Source organism: Plectropomus leopardus, chromosome 1, assembly GCF_026936395.1.
Source record: "Plectropomus leopardus strain MGB_pleo_1.0 chromosome 1, ASM2693639v1, whole genome shotgun sequence".
NCBI lineage: Eukaryota > Metazoa > Chordata > Actinopteri > Perciformes > Serranidae > Plectropomus > Plectropomus leopardus.
The window spans coordinates 1,304,849-1,320,393 of NC_142176.1; the positions used below are offsets into that span (position 1 = coordinate 1,304,849).

General features: G+C 42.7%; 1 protein-coding gene across 3 annotated transcripts in view; it reads left to right on the forward strand.

The window, feature by feature from the left end:
* The window catches only part of LOC148190323 (multiple epidermal growth factor-like domains protein 11), a 158,907-nt gene that overhangs the window by 61,112 nt on the left and 82,250 nt on the right, over positions 1 to 15,545 (forward strand). The window lies entirely within an intron of this gene.

Genomic DNA, 15,545 nt, shown 5'->3' on the forward strand with positions numbered 1-15,545 from the left:
TGATAGAATATTACACTGATACTTTGGACAATGGTGCGATACTAGCCGATATCTCAAAGTCTGCCTCCATACAGTTTCAATTTAGTTTGATTTAGGGGTCGGCGATCGATATGAGTTGCTGATTTAACACAGTCAGTCACAGAGGAAGCTGCCACCTTTTATTTCTTTTTTTTTTTTTTTTTGCTTTTGGCCAAAAAAGACAAAAACAACAAATAATTGTAAATAATTTAAACTGGTCCATTCTGTTTGAAAACGCTCTCCGGAAAAAGACTTTTCCTAAAACTGACTTAAAGACAAACTTCTCCCAACATCCTCAAAATGTCAATTAACAACAAAAACTTTCAACAAAAGCGTAAAAATGTAGTGTAAAAGTGTAAAAATCAGCTCAATAATAACTGTCTGACGAGCACAACATCACTCCCTCTCATGTGATATTGCTTTTTTCTGTGACTCACCTCTGGTGTGAGTCACTGCATCTCCCGACAGCACGGATCAGTTTCAGGCTGCATGCGCGTTTTTTCAGTCTAACACTGTGACGACTAATGTTGCTGTTAGAAGTTAGCAGAGCGAGATGCCCGGCATGTACGTGGCGTTTCCTGAGTACGGCTTTTGTTTACGTGTGGCGTGTGCTCTGCCTGTCAACCCCAAGTTTCTCAGAAAAACAAAACATACTGTTGATTTAATCCCGAGTAAATGACGCTCTCCCCATCGTCTTTCTCTCAGCTGCTCGCCATCACCTGCCTGACGCTGTGTGACGATGACAGAGTTTCAAAATAAAGGCACATAGGAAAGAAGATGATATGGATTGATGTTTTCACTTTGGATTGAAAATACATGGCTTAATTTATGATATATCAATGCAGACCAATTGATCGCTACACCTCTACTTATTAGAAAAATGACTTTTTTGATTCTCAAACATCGCTGACACGTCATGAGTCAGAAGAAACAGCCGTGTGTGAGCTGCAGTGAATCTCTCTGGTTTCTCGCCCCCCCCCCACACACACTCTGTGACAGTGGCAGGCTGATGTGAGCCCGTCAGACCTGTGACGGGGCACGGCGTAATGATCACAGATTGGCATTTCAAAGGGACAGCCAGTCATCTGAAGTTCACCTTACGTGGTGATAAAGAAAAGAGCACATTTTGCGCAGCAGAGGTCAATCTGCAGCTAATTCCTGCAGATAAAACAGTGGAAATGTGAAATGAGCTGGAAGGACATCATGATACACTTGTTTGGCTTCAGAGCGAAATGCGACGCTGGTCGTTCAACTCGTTTAAGTTCAGGTTTATTTTTAGAGCGCAGCCTCATACATAAGCGATTTATGGTTCCTCCTCCTCAGAAGAAGAGTGACAACAGGAGGAGAAAACAGGTTATAATATAGACACACACACTCTTTATTCTTAAATAACAGAGGATATCATCGGTGCAGACCTCAGATCAGCAGTCAGGCACTAAACACTCTCTCACCAGAGTCATCGCTGTGTTTCCAGCAATTTTAGGTGCAAAACGTGGGTGTTTTTCGGTGACACGTTACTGTGTTTGCAGCGGAGATAGTGGCACAAAAAACAAACGTTTTTTCACCAAGACGTTGCTGCTTTCCGGTGGGGAGCGGGACTCCAAAAGCAGGCAAGCCAAGAAATCTAGATGTCTCTCTGTCTCCGCCGGTGTCTGTTCCGCTCTTATTGTCTGCCGGTGTCTCCGCCAGTGTTTCCGCCGATGTCTGCTGGTGTCTCCGAATGTCCACTCCCCCTTCATTCTCCGCCGGTGTCTCTGAACCGTTAAGCTTGGCAGAAAGAGTCATTTGATATATATCAGTATCAACTGATATATCGCCCAGCCCTAGTTACAGTTGTTTCACTGCTGATTCTGCCACCTTGATTTTACCTGAGACATTGTTGTTTTTCCAGCCAGAAAGTGGCATGAAAAGCAGGTATGTTCAACACCGACAAACCGGTTGGTTTTTAAAGAGTAATTGCTGTTTCCTGCAACTTTTTAGAAACCAGTCGTCAGTATCGTGGGTGGGGATTGCTGAGAAGTTGAAACTGTTCAGAACCAATAAACAACAAAAATTGTTTTTCCAGCAACTTTTTAGGCTCCAAACAGTTTTCGTTTTAAGAAATCTGTTGTGGTTTTTCCACTGGTGATAGCGCCACTAAAGGAGGTTATTTTTTACTGAGACATTGCTGCATTTCCAGCCCCGATAGTGACATGAAGAGCAGGTATTTTAAGACTCAACTTTCCAACACCAACAAATCGCTGTGATTTCTGCGATGCTTTTCGGTGACCCATCGATATTTTTTCACTACTGAGTATACCACAAAAACTGGGTATTTAAATCCTAAACATGATCTTTTTGTTAACATAACCAAGTGTTTTTGTGCCTAAACATAACCGTAATGTTGTTAAAATGTGAGGTTGAAATGAGTTTTTGAAATATCCCAGAGACGATGTGACTATAGCAGAGTGGATGAGATTTATTTTGAGGCCAGAAAGTTTTTGAAAGCTTAAAATTTCAGCATCAGAAACAGAGAGAATCTGTGAGTCACACTTTGTGATCAGCAGCTCATTCAGGTCAGTAAAATTCGGCTGATTGCACCTTTAAACTGGAAATGAAGCTATTGCATCTCAATATCAACCTCATTTCCGTCGTTTGGTTCCACCGCTCGGCTCTTCGAAATCTCATCCTGCCTTCTGTGTGTGTGTGTGTGTGTGTGTGTGTGTGTGCGTGCGTGCGTGCGTGCGTGCGTGCGTGCGTGCGTGCGTGCGTGCGTGTGTGGTCGGTCAGAGGGATTTGGGGGCCTATTGACACTTAATGAGTCACACAGCCCCTTTAGTCCCCCTTTGTTATTGGCGCGCTCCGGCCTCCCCTTTGTTTACCTGTTTTTATTGCTGCCCGGGGGCCGGGGGACCGGGGCCGGGGCCAACACAGGGGTTAGGTAAATCCACCACCACTTAGGCTGAGAGGAGGAGGAGGAGGAGGATGAAGAGTGTTGATCGAGTGGATGTGAAGTTTTTTGGACTTAAACTTGCTGTCTTCGGTGTGCCGCAGTCTGTCCGCTCCTCATCCTCTTTTTTATTTTGGTGATAAAGCCGAACTCTGCGTGCGGCGGCCTGCAGACAGTGCAGCCGCACGACCTGAAGCTGACAAAATAAATTAAAAACCATATTTCTGCAGATGACAGCGTGAAGACTCGGCCTCCTCTCATCACCACCACACAATCTGTCATCTGCTGCTTACCTGTGGAAGAATGTAATTTGCTGTAAAGACGCTGCACGGTGAGACGAGCCGTCCCTCCCGTGGGGACATTGAGCCGATTCGTACACAGACTGTTTTACATTAAGCACGCTGTCCCCTGATTGGTCAGAGGAAATGAGTCCCGCGGTGGGCGACGGATTGAGCGGCCCTCAAATTGTTCTGTTTTTTATTGTTTTGTTTGTTGAGGATGAGTGCGGCGTTCTTCAGGAGGTTTTGCAGATAAACATGGTTCAGCTGCAGTGGCGAGTCCTGAATGAATTTAAAAGTTTAACCCTTTAACGCCTGGAACGTCATCAGTTTTCTTGCGCTGTGTTCAGACGCCTTTATAAGCGTCTAAACCTCTGACATCTAAGGCAATTGGTTTGATTTTTTTTTCTTAATTTTGAAAAAAAAAGGCAATGAGCAACTTGGAAAGAAATTTTTGGCAACTTGCAAAAAAAAAAGAAAGCATAAGGTGATGAGAACATCATCTGAAAATTAGCTGGGGTAGATTAAATGATATTATCAAAAAAATAGAGAAAAATGTCCAGAAAACTTCATTTATTAATCTAATTATTATATATTAAGAGTAATTGGACAAAATTAAATACGTATTTTTTCTTTCTTTCTTTTTTAGCCCTTCTTAAAGTCATTTTAGGGTTTTTTTGTTTTCTTTTTTTCTTTTTTGTTGCTTACTTTCAGGTAACTTTTTTATAACTTTTTGTACATTTCCTGCTATTGTTTTGTCCATTTTTTGTCACATTGCTCATAGCCTCCTTCCTCTCATGCCTTTGAAAGAAATCAAGCCAATTTGCTCAGGTTTTAAAGGGTTAATGTCTCACAGGCGCATTACTGGATCCTGATTGGTGGACTCGGTCCTCTTACTCAGATGAGATGAGCGGAGACTCTTTCGATGGGAGAGAGTTTAGTTTCACAGAGGGGAAGCGGCGGAGAGAAAGTCCAGCTGTGATCAGAGTTATTAAACTCTGTCTGCAAAAATGGATTCTTCAAAATAAAATGTGTAAAATGTCACTGAAAACTGAATGCAGTGATCTGCGAATCTGATTTTGTCCTAAATTCAGCTGAATACAGTCCAAAGACACCATATGTACTTTGAAAAATCAGAAAGAAAACTACAAGTTACTCTCTTTTAAAATGTTAAAATGCCTTTTTTCTTCGTGATGGACCTTAAAAACACTCCCACGCGTCTTCCCTGACGAAGGCTTACATGCCGAAAACGCGTCCATCATGACCATGCCGTGGAAGTAGAGGCATTTTAACATTTTAAAAGAGAGTGCCTGGGAGTTTTCTTTCAGATTTTTTAAATCCTTTTATATCGCCTCCTCCAACACTCTTGAGTCATAGAAACGCTTCTTTTCTTTATTTTTTGATTTCTACAAGATCGTTCAAACAGATAGATTTGATTGTTTTTAACCTGCGTCAAACTGCAGCGTTTCCCTGCAGTGTTACAGGCCATCGAGTTCCCCGCCACGCCTGAACGTCCTGCGAGCTTTGTGTCGGACGGCGAAGTAAACTGTGTTTTTGGAAGTCATGACCCGCCCTCCTCTGCCTCTGATTGGCTCGTACTCTGTGCCTTCATTGGTCAGATTGGTGACGTTTAGGGTAAAGTTAGGACGGCATACTGCTCTATGACTTTTTCATGCAATTTTGGACGACAAACTGCAATATCACTTTTTTTTCTCTTTTCTTTTATTAATCAGAATAAAGACGCCATAATAAAAACCACAAAAGAAGAACAGACGCAAACACATAAAAACGAAAATAACAAAACAAAGCAAAACATCACAAATAAAACCAGCCGGAGCCGAAATCTCAGCCGTTGAACTTAAAAGATAAAATTCACATTTACATGATAACACTGCGAGAACAATCCTCGTGTACACGGATTCACAAAAATGACCAAAAATGCTGTAGTCTGCACAGAAGAAGACCTCGCAGTTTACACAGCGACAGGAGAGGTGGCGTTTTCATAGATTTACACTCTGGAACCAGGTTTCAAAAGTTTGCCGTTGTCATGTGAACAAAAGGCCAAACCGCCATGTAAACTGCCCCTAAATGTTTCTTTGAAGTACAACCTTTTCTGTTTCCGTTTCAAAGTAAAAGTCCTCCTGAGGGCGATTCTGTGAGCAGGAGCCCTTCAGTTATCACAGGTGACGCGAGGCTTTTAATTGTGAGATATTTGCAGGACCGTGTTGTTGACGGTGCAGCGCTGCACGGCTCCATAAAGTGGTGCAACCTTCAGCTCTATAAATAGTAGTTACAGCAGCAGCGCAGCGTGAGAGCGCCGCGGGTCAGCGCGGTCGCCATCGCGCTCTGCTCCTGCAGGCCCCGGCGTTTTTATGATTTTTCAGGGAATATGAGGGCTGAGAGAAACACACCCTGTGACGTCTTTGTGGTAGCAGAAATCAACAATGAACTGAAGGAAACGTTGGCAGTGAGCATAATGGAGGCAGCTTTAGATTTCCTGCTCCGTGTATGGAGCAGGATCATTTAGCGCTGTGTGAGTGTGATTTTCTAGGAAACTGGGCCGCACGTAAAGAGTCATTCAGCCTTTGAGCGCTGAGCTCAGCGGTGCAGCTTCATTCAGAGACATGGGGAAAAGGTAAAGAGCAGCTCTGTCAGAAATAATACTACTAATAATAATAACTTCATTTATATAGCAGCCTTTAAAAACAGAGTTTACAAAGTGCCTTGAACTTTAGAAAGCCAAACAGTCTGAACACAAGTGGGAAGAAACCAGGGTCGAGTCAGGATAAAATGAAAACCAGAGGACAAATAAAAAAAAGGACACATAATGCAAATATAAAAATAATACAAAGAAACAGAAACACCAGAAGCAATCATAACACAAATAAAAGGAAGTAAGATTGATAAAACTAACTAAAAATAAATTTAAAAAAAAGAAATGTTACTCGAATTGCAAAAAATTAGTAGATTTAGAAAATTATTTTTAAGGAAGGAGAAAATGTCAAGGGAACAAAAGTCAAAAAAAGAGTGAAACTATATTCATAATTACACATTTAAAATCATACTCCAGGTCATTTTTCCAGCTTGTTTCCTTCCTTCCTTTTTTCTTTTCTTTTTTTACTTTTACATTTATTTTACAATTTTTAGGTAATTTTTTTGTTCTTTTTTTTTTTTTTTTAGGTAATTTTCTTACTTTTTTCTAATTTCTGGCCCATTGTTGGGTCATTTTTTCCTTTGCTGCTGTTTGCCGTTTTGCCGTGTTTTGAAAGACGCTGATCACGTTCTGTGGGATTCTTTAAACACACAGCAACGACCAGACAAATATAATGCACAACACAAAGAGACTGTAGCCACTCAAAGTCCCCCTGGACTCTCAGAGTGAGGACACTGAAGGAAAGACGGACACAGGATTGTCCTCTGCGTCGTCTCCGACTGTCACTAACCAGATTAGCTGGTGAAGCAGCGTGCGAGCCTCGGCCGCCGCCTTCTCTCTCCAAACTCCGGTCCAGCTGAAGAACTTTGTTTCTCTGCCAGCGAACATAAATAGCTCGGACAGAAGTGGGGTGAAGCGACGGGAGGACGGCGAGGATGAGACGGCAAAGACAAAAGAGGAGACGTGGGAAGTGGAGGGGGGAAGTTAGAAGAAAAAAGTGGCCGATAAGCCGAAATTATGATGGAAATTATCACGTAAAGATGGTGATTATGATGAGAAAGATTATCAAGAGCAAGAAGCAGACGATGAAGGGAGAGAACATTGCAGAGACGCAGTTTAAAGATGGTGGAGGAGAAACGAGTCGCTACATCGGCGTTAATTCTGATCAGCAGCGATTTCTTCAGCGCCTTCAGATTTTTATCAGTTTCTGAGTCGACTAAGTTCCTGTTATTAGTATTCGCCTTTATTGGTTTTTCACTGAGAATAAGTTGTGCAAAAGAAACGTCAAGTATCTAACAGCTGAATACGACTGTGTGACTGATATGAAGCGAACAGGATGTAGAGAAATCTTGTGCGTGTCCTCACAAGTTTTGAATATTTACATCACAGGAGTCATGCTGACAGAAGCGTCGCTCCACGTCTGAAAAAAATAAAAGTCTCCATGCGGATGTACGGCTGCAGTTCGAGGGAAGCGTTTCTAGTTTGAACTCGGGATTGTCAAAAAATGTTTTGTCTTTTTTCTCCTGGAATTTCTTCATCGACACCTGAACCCCAAACAAGTCTTTATCCTCTGAAGATTTCTTTGCTGCGGCTACAAACATTTTTTAAATCTGGAGATTTGGACCCTGAAGGCTCATGAAGGCTCAGGGTTGTCTTTCCTAAAGTGTTGAAATTTGGTAGAAATACACACATTTGTGTCTTTGTTATGAAGTTTCCTGATTCAGAGATACTTAAAAAAAAGATTTGAATCAATTCCAAACTTCCATCATTTTCTTTGTGCTGCTTTCAGACGCCTTTCACAAATATTTAAACCTTTGAGCCAAAAAACATGGTAAAAAAATAAATAAAAAGAGCCAATAAGCAGCTTGGTAATAAATGTCCACAAATTACAAGAAAATAGTACATTTAGAAAATAATTTTTTGAAAAAAGCTAGGTAAAAAAAGGTATTTTGTTATCATCGTGATTACATATTTAAAAGTATGTAACAGAATTATTATAATTAATTAAGAACTTTTCCAAGTTTTCTCTGCCTTGTTTGATTATTTGTATCTCATTTCCCTTTTATTTTTTCATTTTCTTTTTTTTGTTAACTTCTTTGTTGCTTATTGCCTTCTCCCCATCGACTGATATGACAAAAATATCATTTATTCCACGTCGCCCTCCCTGACGAAAAGAAGCTACAGGTGAACAGACGTACGTTCACAGGAGATTTTAATCCCATTTTCTTCTCGTTCCATTTAAACCGTTTCGACTCCGGCTGAACCCAAACAACCTCCTGACAACGAGTCTGTTGTGTCCTGATGGAGGCGACACTTCAATCTCAACATACAACAGGAAATGACCTCGTAGCACAAGGGTTTCTGGGTAACTCACCTCTATAGCTCTCTGTCTTTTTGTTTCGGGATCGGGAGGCAAAGAGCACAAAACCTCGACTGCAACAATCAGACCTCTTTGTATAAACTCACTCTCAGTCTTGCGTCCGTGTTTCGGTCGGCCATAAGTAATGGATGTCGGCGCCGGCCTCCATTTGTCGCCATGGAAACGGAAGATGCCCCGGCGCATTACATTAACGTGCCTTTTACTGATGAAGCTTTTGTTGTTGGCGTCTCTTGTAATGGATAAACTCTGACAGAGGAAAAGTTTGTGATGAGTGCGTACGGACAGATTTCAGTACCGTGTGTTGAGAACACGCGTGCCCGATTCACACCTGCAGCTTTTTAATAACAAACGGGAAACAGCCGAACCTGAGCCAACGTGGTAATCCTGCTGTTCAAGGCTCGCAAGGAGCATCACGTTATACCTCCTGTCAGCTACTCCAAAACAAAATTTTAAAAAGAGATTTTTCTTCTGACCTCGTGCCGTTTATCAGTCTACATAGTTTTGGTGTGAGTTTCCAAATGTTGGTGAAATCAGCTAGCGTCTGTTCCTAATGCCGAGTCTCCATGACGTTTAGTGAGAAGAGCAAGAATAAGCCTCGGGCTTCAGCCGATTCCTTTTTTAGTTACTGAAAATGTGTGAAACAAACAGTTTGTATGATGCCTGTAACAGAAATAAAGTATTCATTCATTTATTTATTCAAGTTTAAATTTAGACTCGTCGACTAGTCTAAAGTAAGAAAATACCAGTCAATGTAAAAGATTAAATGTTGTCCAAAAGTATAATTATTAATAATTGTAATAAATGATGAATAAATTATAGAAATTTAGACTTTAGTTTTTTTTATCTTTGGGTAAATTGATTATTATATTAAACAAGTAATAAAGGAATAATCTTTAGAGTAATTGATAAACTCGTTCTTATATTAATTGACTACTCAAATAAAATGGATAGGTGCAGCCCTAATCTGTTTAAAACTGTCCCACACTGAAGTCGGTCGTCTGTGGGACCTTTGCACCTCCCCACCCGCCCTCCCTATAAGCGCACTCACGCTCCTTGAATTCGGTCGTTACCGACAGCGTTATTACCTGACGCTGTCCTTCAGCATTTGCAGGTGGACGCGCCCGGTGCCATCGTCCTCGTCCAGCCGTGTTCGGGTTGAACATGGAAGCTGGCTTTGAGCATCACGCTCGCACGAAAACACCGACAGAGCGCCTTTATTTGATGAGCCGAAGTGAGAACAGACTGGGTTGGTGCGCATAGTTCAGTAGAAAGAAAATAGTTCCCACGTGAAACTGCTCACAGTAAGGTCTGTGGAGAGACGCTGATGAGTTTTAAATGTATGTTTTTGGAAAGCGATCTAGTTCTGTTATACTGAAGAGAAGGCAGACACCTCTACGGCCGATACCTCCAACACTCGGCAGCCCAGACAAAAAACTATCTAGACTGACAAAAAGCACCACAGGTGAGAGGAGAAATAGGTTGTTTTGGGGTGGACTGTCCCTTTAAGTTCCTATAAATATGATAATGTGTGAAGGTCGAGCTGATCTGCTGTGGATTGCTGAGACGACACCGTGGCTGTCAGTGGCCAACGTGGGCGCTCGCTCACCACTGTGGCCAGACATGCCATTTATCACACACACACACACACACACACACACACACACACACACACATATGTCCCGTGTACACACACATGCAGGGAAGCTGTGAGCAGGCGGAGAGCAGCTGGGCAGACACACTCTCAGGGTGCAGTGATGTATTTGCCTCTTTGCTGCTTCCTCGCGCAGCCTAAGTCCCCACAAGAGCCAAGTTTCACACCATTTTTCTTGCTGGCATCATGTCGGGGAAAGCCTGTCAAGGTGTGCAACAACATAATGCAGCCTGTGTGTTTGTCTCCTGTGTGACTCTTTGCTTATCTCCCGCTGCCACTCTTCAGCTCCACGGTACAAAATCCACACCGATCCATCGCGGGGCAACTCTGCTTCCTCAGCCGCCGCCGCCTCTGATCCGTGTTTGCCGCGTGTTTGTTCCCCGACACTCGGGCGCTCCGCACGAGGCCTCTTCTGCCGCCAACTTTATTCATCATTGATGTTTTTCAGAGTTTTCGTTTCTGTCGTTTCTCTAATGCTCTCCTCCAGTCAGTGGAAAAGATGTTACTTCTAAACCGCAAACATCACAAAAACACAGCACAGGGATTTTATTCTCTGCACAAAAGACTCAGAGGTCACTGCGTGCAGGCGATGGACTAAACGAATGCGCCTCAGTTCCTAAAATATTCATCGGCTTTTAGACGAGCGCTCGCTGCCACACTGACTCTTTTCTGGTCATCTTGTTTCTGACAATAATTGTTGTCTTTACAGCAGAAATATCTTGTGAATCTGATTGTATTTAATGCTGCCGCACAGATCAGATCCATCCCTCTGCTGTTTAAAGGAGAAACTGCTTTGTTTATCTGAGTGTTAACCCCCAAAACCAGCTGTGCATGTATCGAAATACAAACACTGTTTGTGTGTCAGAGCCTGGTGAATCTTCTCCTCCTTTGCCACAGAGCTCCGTTATTTTCTAACAAAAAAGAACAAATATTCCTACGATACATTTGTACGTTGTTAATGTAGCAGATTTCTTTACATTTCAACCGCAGACTGTATAAAAAGATCGACGACGACTCTCCCAGGCTTTGCTTAAGTGAAGCCAAAATATCCCGGATACAGATGCTGCCATAATGTGCTGATGACGTCATGCAGAGCCAATATACTGAATATGTCATTCAGTATATTGAATTATTTTCAATAAACTACATGCTAAGTAGATATTTTTAGCTGCTGACAGTCTGGGATATGTCAGTGTGTGAGTGTAGCTGCTGACAGTCTGGGATATGTCAGTGTGTGAGTGTAGCTGCTGACAGTCTGGGATATGTCAGTGATCAGCAGCTACATTGACTGTGACAGGTCACCTAGTGGAAATAGCATGTATTTCCTCCATATGCCAAATATGGTCAAAATGACCTCATCAGGTGGAAAATAGTCAAAATGACAAATTCAGAGTCAAAAGCCCAGAATGACACCCAGAAATAATACAAGTCCTGTTTTTCTGCTCTGATGGCTGTGGGATCAAAAATGTCAGTTTGAATGGGTTTCAATGGAGCATTTTTGGACCTGAACAGTCTGAATGTAACTATTTAGTTTCCACAGTGTATTTTAGACTTATTGTAGGAGCTGAGCTGCAAATTCACTGATTACACTCAAATACACAATCTGGACTACATTTAGGACACATGCATCAACACACACACAGTTATCACAGCAGGAAGAAGAAAAGAGACTAAAAAGAGACAAACAGGCCCTAAAGGGTTAAATGCCCCGAAAAGATGAATAAACAAACCTTGAGTTAAGATTATTTGTCAGCTCACGTTAACAGTTTTTATTTATAATTTGTGTTACTTTAGTATGATCGTCCTTTGTGTTTTTAAAGGTCTGAGTGGTTACGGAGCGTTTTACATCTATTTCAGATCTCCTTTAAACGTGCTGAAATCTTTGTGAATGTGTTTGTGTGCTGATTACAAACGAAGATCCTCATGACAAAGTGCACAATTTAGTCTCATTTCTTTTCAGTTGAGATTTCTTTTGTGCCGCCGCTCTGTGCTCAACAACACCAATAATTTGGTAATTTGATGGTGAAAAAGCTCACAGATTTCCCTTAATCTCCTCGTCTAAAGTACAAAAATGACTGCGGTGGTGTCTTTGTGTACTTGGAGCGCTGGTGGAAAACACTTGCTGGTGGGATGAAGCCGGTAAACATCTTCTAAGAGGAAATCAGCAGCAGGTGTAAAAGGTTAAGTTGTCTGTAAGAAGGAAGGAGTGAGGCGAGGAGACGGAGGTGCGATTCGGAGGAGTGAGAGGAAGGTAGGGCACAGACGGACGTGACATGCTTCCCGAGGAGATGGGTTTTCAATCCCCGCCGGTACATCGGCAGTGACTATGCAGTCCTGAATGGGATGGGAAGGTCACCCCTCCATTGGGAGACAAGAGGGAACAAAGTGGAGGCCGCCCGAAGGCAATTCACCGAAGGAAAGGAGGAACTAAGCTCCCGGTAGGAGCTGATAGGCTGCGAGAGACTCAATAAGAGACAAAGACCCCTGGGAGCCGTGTGCAGTGTGGCCTTTCATGAAGATTACCTCTATTACAATTAGACACCGCGGCTCACTCACCCTTGTTATTTAGCATTTTTTATCTCAAAGGGCGCCGAGTTCAAGGTTTCCAGCAGCCGACCCGCCGGAGCGTCAGAGTCTACGGGACACGCGCTGCTGGAATTCACCTGAACGCAGCGTTAAAGTTGAAGCAAAGAGCGGAAAGTTGAGCTGAAGGCTGCTGAGAGCAAACATTAGCAGAGTTAATCGTCAGATGAGAGGATGAACGTCCTCTCTGCTGCTGTCAGGTCGCACGTTTAAAAGTCAGACGATCGTCAGAAATCTGAGTCAGCGCTAACAGAAGCGGTGCATTTTGTCTCTTATATCTTGTTATGAATATATTTCTGTCCCACGGTTTATCCGAGCACACAGTTAGGTAAAGTTTCAGGCCCAAATATTTGTATTTCCTGCAGCCCTGTTGAGCTTTCTGCTCTGAATCAGAGATTAGAGAGCGGTGTGTCTGCCTTATCTTTCATTCAGATTTTTGTTGGTTTACAAGAGAGCAGGGCTGCATGATTACGGCCAACAAGATAATCTTTGATCAATACTGAGATCAGAATTCTTCTTTTTTTTTTTTAGGGTCAAAATATTTTAATTGCACATCCACATGGAAAGTCTCTGCTCTGCTCTGCTTTAACTTGCATTTGGACATTTTTATGCTGCTGATTTTTTTACGTTTTTATGTAACACTGTGGTTAATATGACGTCTGCGTTTTTGGCGGCAGAAATCTCTGCTAGAAAAGCAGCAGGTCATCAATAAAAAAACACAGTTGGTGCCCAAAAAGGTTTTTTTGTTTGTTGGTCTTGAACAGCTTTGGCTTAAAATAACAGGCTGTCGTGGCACTGTGCCTGCTGGAAGCACAGCAGTGTCTCTTTAAAAAACGCTGGTGGACAAACTGCTGTTGTTGTTCGCTATTGGTCCTGAACAGTTTTGGCTTGAAATACTCGACTTTTTGGAAAAGCAGTGATGTCTCAGTAAACAATCAGTTGCTTTTCGTGCCTCCATCTCATTGGAAAAACATCGGGTCGTTAAAAAACATGCCTTTTTGTTACATTAAAAAGTTTCTTCAAACGCAGAAATGACTTTATAATCCACAGTCAGTTTTGTTTGTTGGTCTTGAACAGTTCTTGAACAGCTTAAAATACTCGCTTTTCATGGTACTGTCCCTGCTGTGCAGCAGCAGTGTCTCAGCAAAAGCTCATCAGATCTCTTCAAAAATATTTGGTGCATTAAAAGTTGCTGGTCAAACAGTTTTTGCTGTTGGTTGGTCTCGAATCAGCTTCTCAGAAATCCCCGCTAAAAGCAGAAACGTCTCTGTAGAAAACAGCTGCTTTTTGTGGCACCGTTGGAAAAACATCAAGGAGTCCCCAAAAACAGCCACGGCCTTCAGCAGTTGTGGCTTAAAACACCTGCTTTTCACGTCACTGTCTGGTCTACGTAGAAAGCCGTGGCTTCATTAAGAAAACAACCGCGTCACGTGGCACCGTCACCACTGACGGTGCAAGAACTCAGTAAAAAGTGAAAAAAAAAACGGACCTGAAAATGAGATTTACAAAAGAGCGGAGATTATTGGAAAATCATTTAAAAAAAACAACTCTATATTAATAATTATTATAATTAAATATTATTTAAAAAATTCACAGACAAAACACTTTTTCTTTTGTCTATTTTCATGGATTTGTTGTAATTTTGAAGTAATTTCTTGCTATTTTTTTTTCGGCCATTTCTTGTTAAGCTACTTCGTGCCTCTCCCCATATTTTTAAAAGAAATCACAACTTTGCTCAAAGGGTTAAACTACCTGCTTTTTATGGCACTTTCTAGCTGGAAAAATTTAAAAAAGAAGCATTTCTTTGTCCCCAAATCTTCGTGATTCAGTGATGCACGATCTTTTAAAACAGCACATCCTGTCCTGTTTGATTATAATTTCTCACCGTTGAGTCCTGTAAAGTTTACTCGTCCAACAAGTTCGACACATTACCTCGATTCACGCGCCCGTTCTCAGCTCCATAATCCAGCTCCAGTCTGGGAGGTTAATAAGATGTCACAGAAACCTTTTCACCCCCCCAACTCAGACGCTGCGAGACGCTCTCCGGGGACATGAAAAATTCAGCCATGCCTGAAAAAGGATTAGCTTCTGAGAGGTGTGAAGTGTTTGTGTCTTTTGTTTCAAACATGCTTCTCTTATTACTTTAACGTGCTGGAAATAATCTGTTCTGGCTCTATTTGAGGAGAAAAAAACAAAAAACAGAATCATTTTATGTAGGATTTAGTTTGAGCGAGAGCCTCCAGATCTGCTCCTGATGCCTGTCTGAGCCAAGAGCCCGCAGGTCCGTCTCTGCAGCACTCGGCATCATGTGTACGAGTCCAGGTCACCTGTGCTCCGCCTGGCAGTGGACTCCCAGCGCTCCTCATTAGCATGGAGTTCATTAGGCAGCTAATACCTGTTGCCCGTGCTGGAGGGGTGATACCGCGGGGTCAGCAGCCATTAGCCGGTCCGTCCTCTTGAGCTCTGAACCCCATTCAGAGGAGGACCGGCGTTTTATGACAAAGTGTATCTTTCATTACCCAGCAGACTGAGTTCGGCGAGTCATTAAGTGCAGCTTTGCAGGAGTGATGCGGCGGGTTTCTGCGGAGCGGCGAGGGAGCGCCGCAGGAGAGAGGAGGGAGAGACGGGATCATAGAAAGGCATAATTACAAAGACAGAACGTATGGAGAGCCTCGGCGATCAGATGAATGCACGGGGGACGGGTGAGTGACGCGGGGATGAAAGCGCCCGCGTCACTTTATATAACCTCGTCATGTTTGCATAATGTGCAGTCAGTCCAACACGCTGCTGTCCTTGTTCCACTCTGAAAGACGTTACAGCAGGGACACTTTACAGAGGGGACACTTTACAGCGGGGACACTTTAGAGAAGGGACTCTTTACATAGGGAACACTTTACAGAGGGGACACTTCACACCAGGGACACTTTACAGAGGGGACACTTTAGAGAGGGAACACTTTACAGAGGGAACACTTTACAAAGGGGACACTTCACACCAGGGACACTTTACAGAGGGGACACTTTAGAGAGGGGACACTTTAGAGAGGGGACACT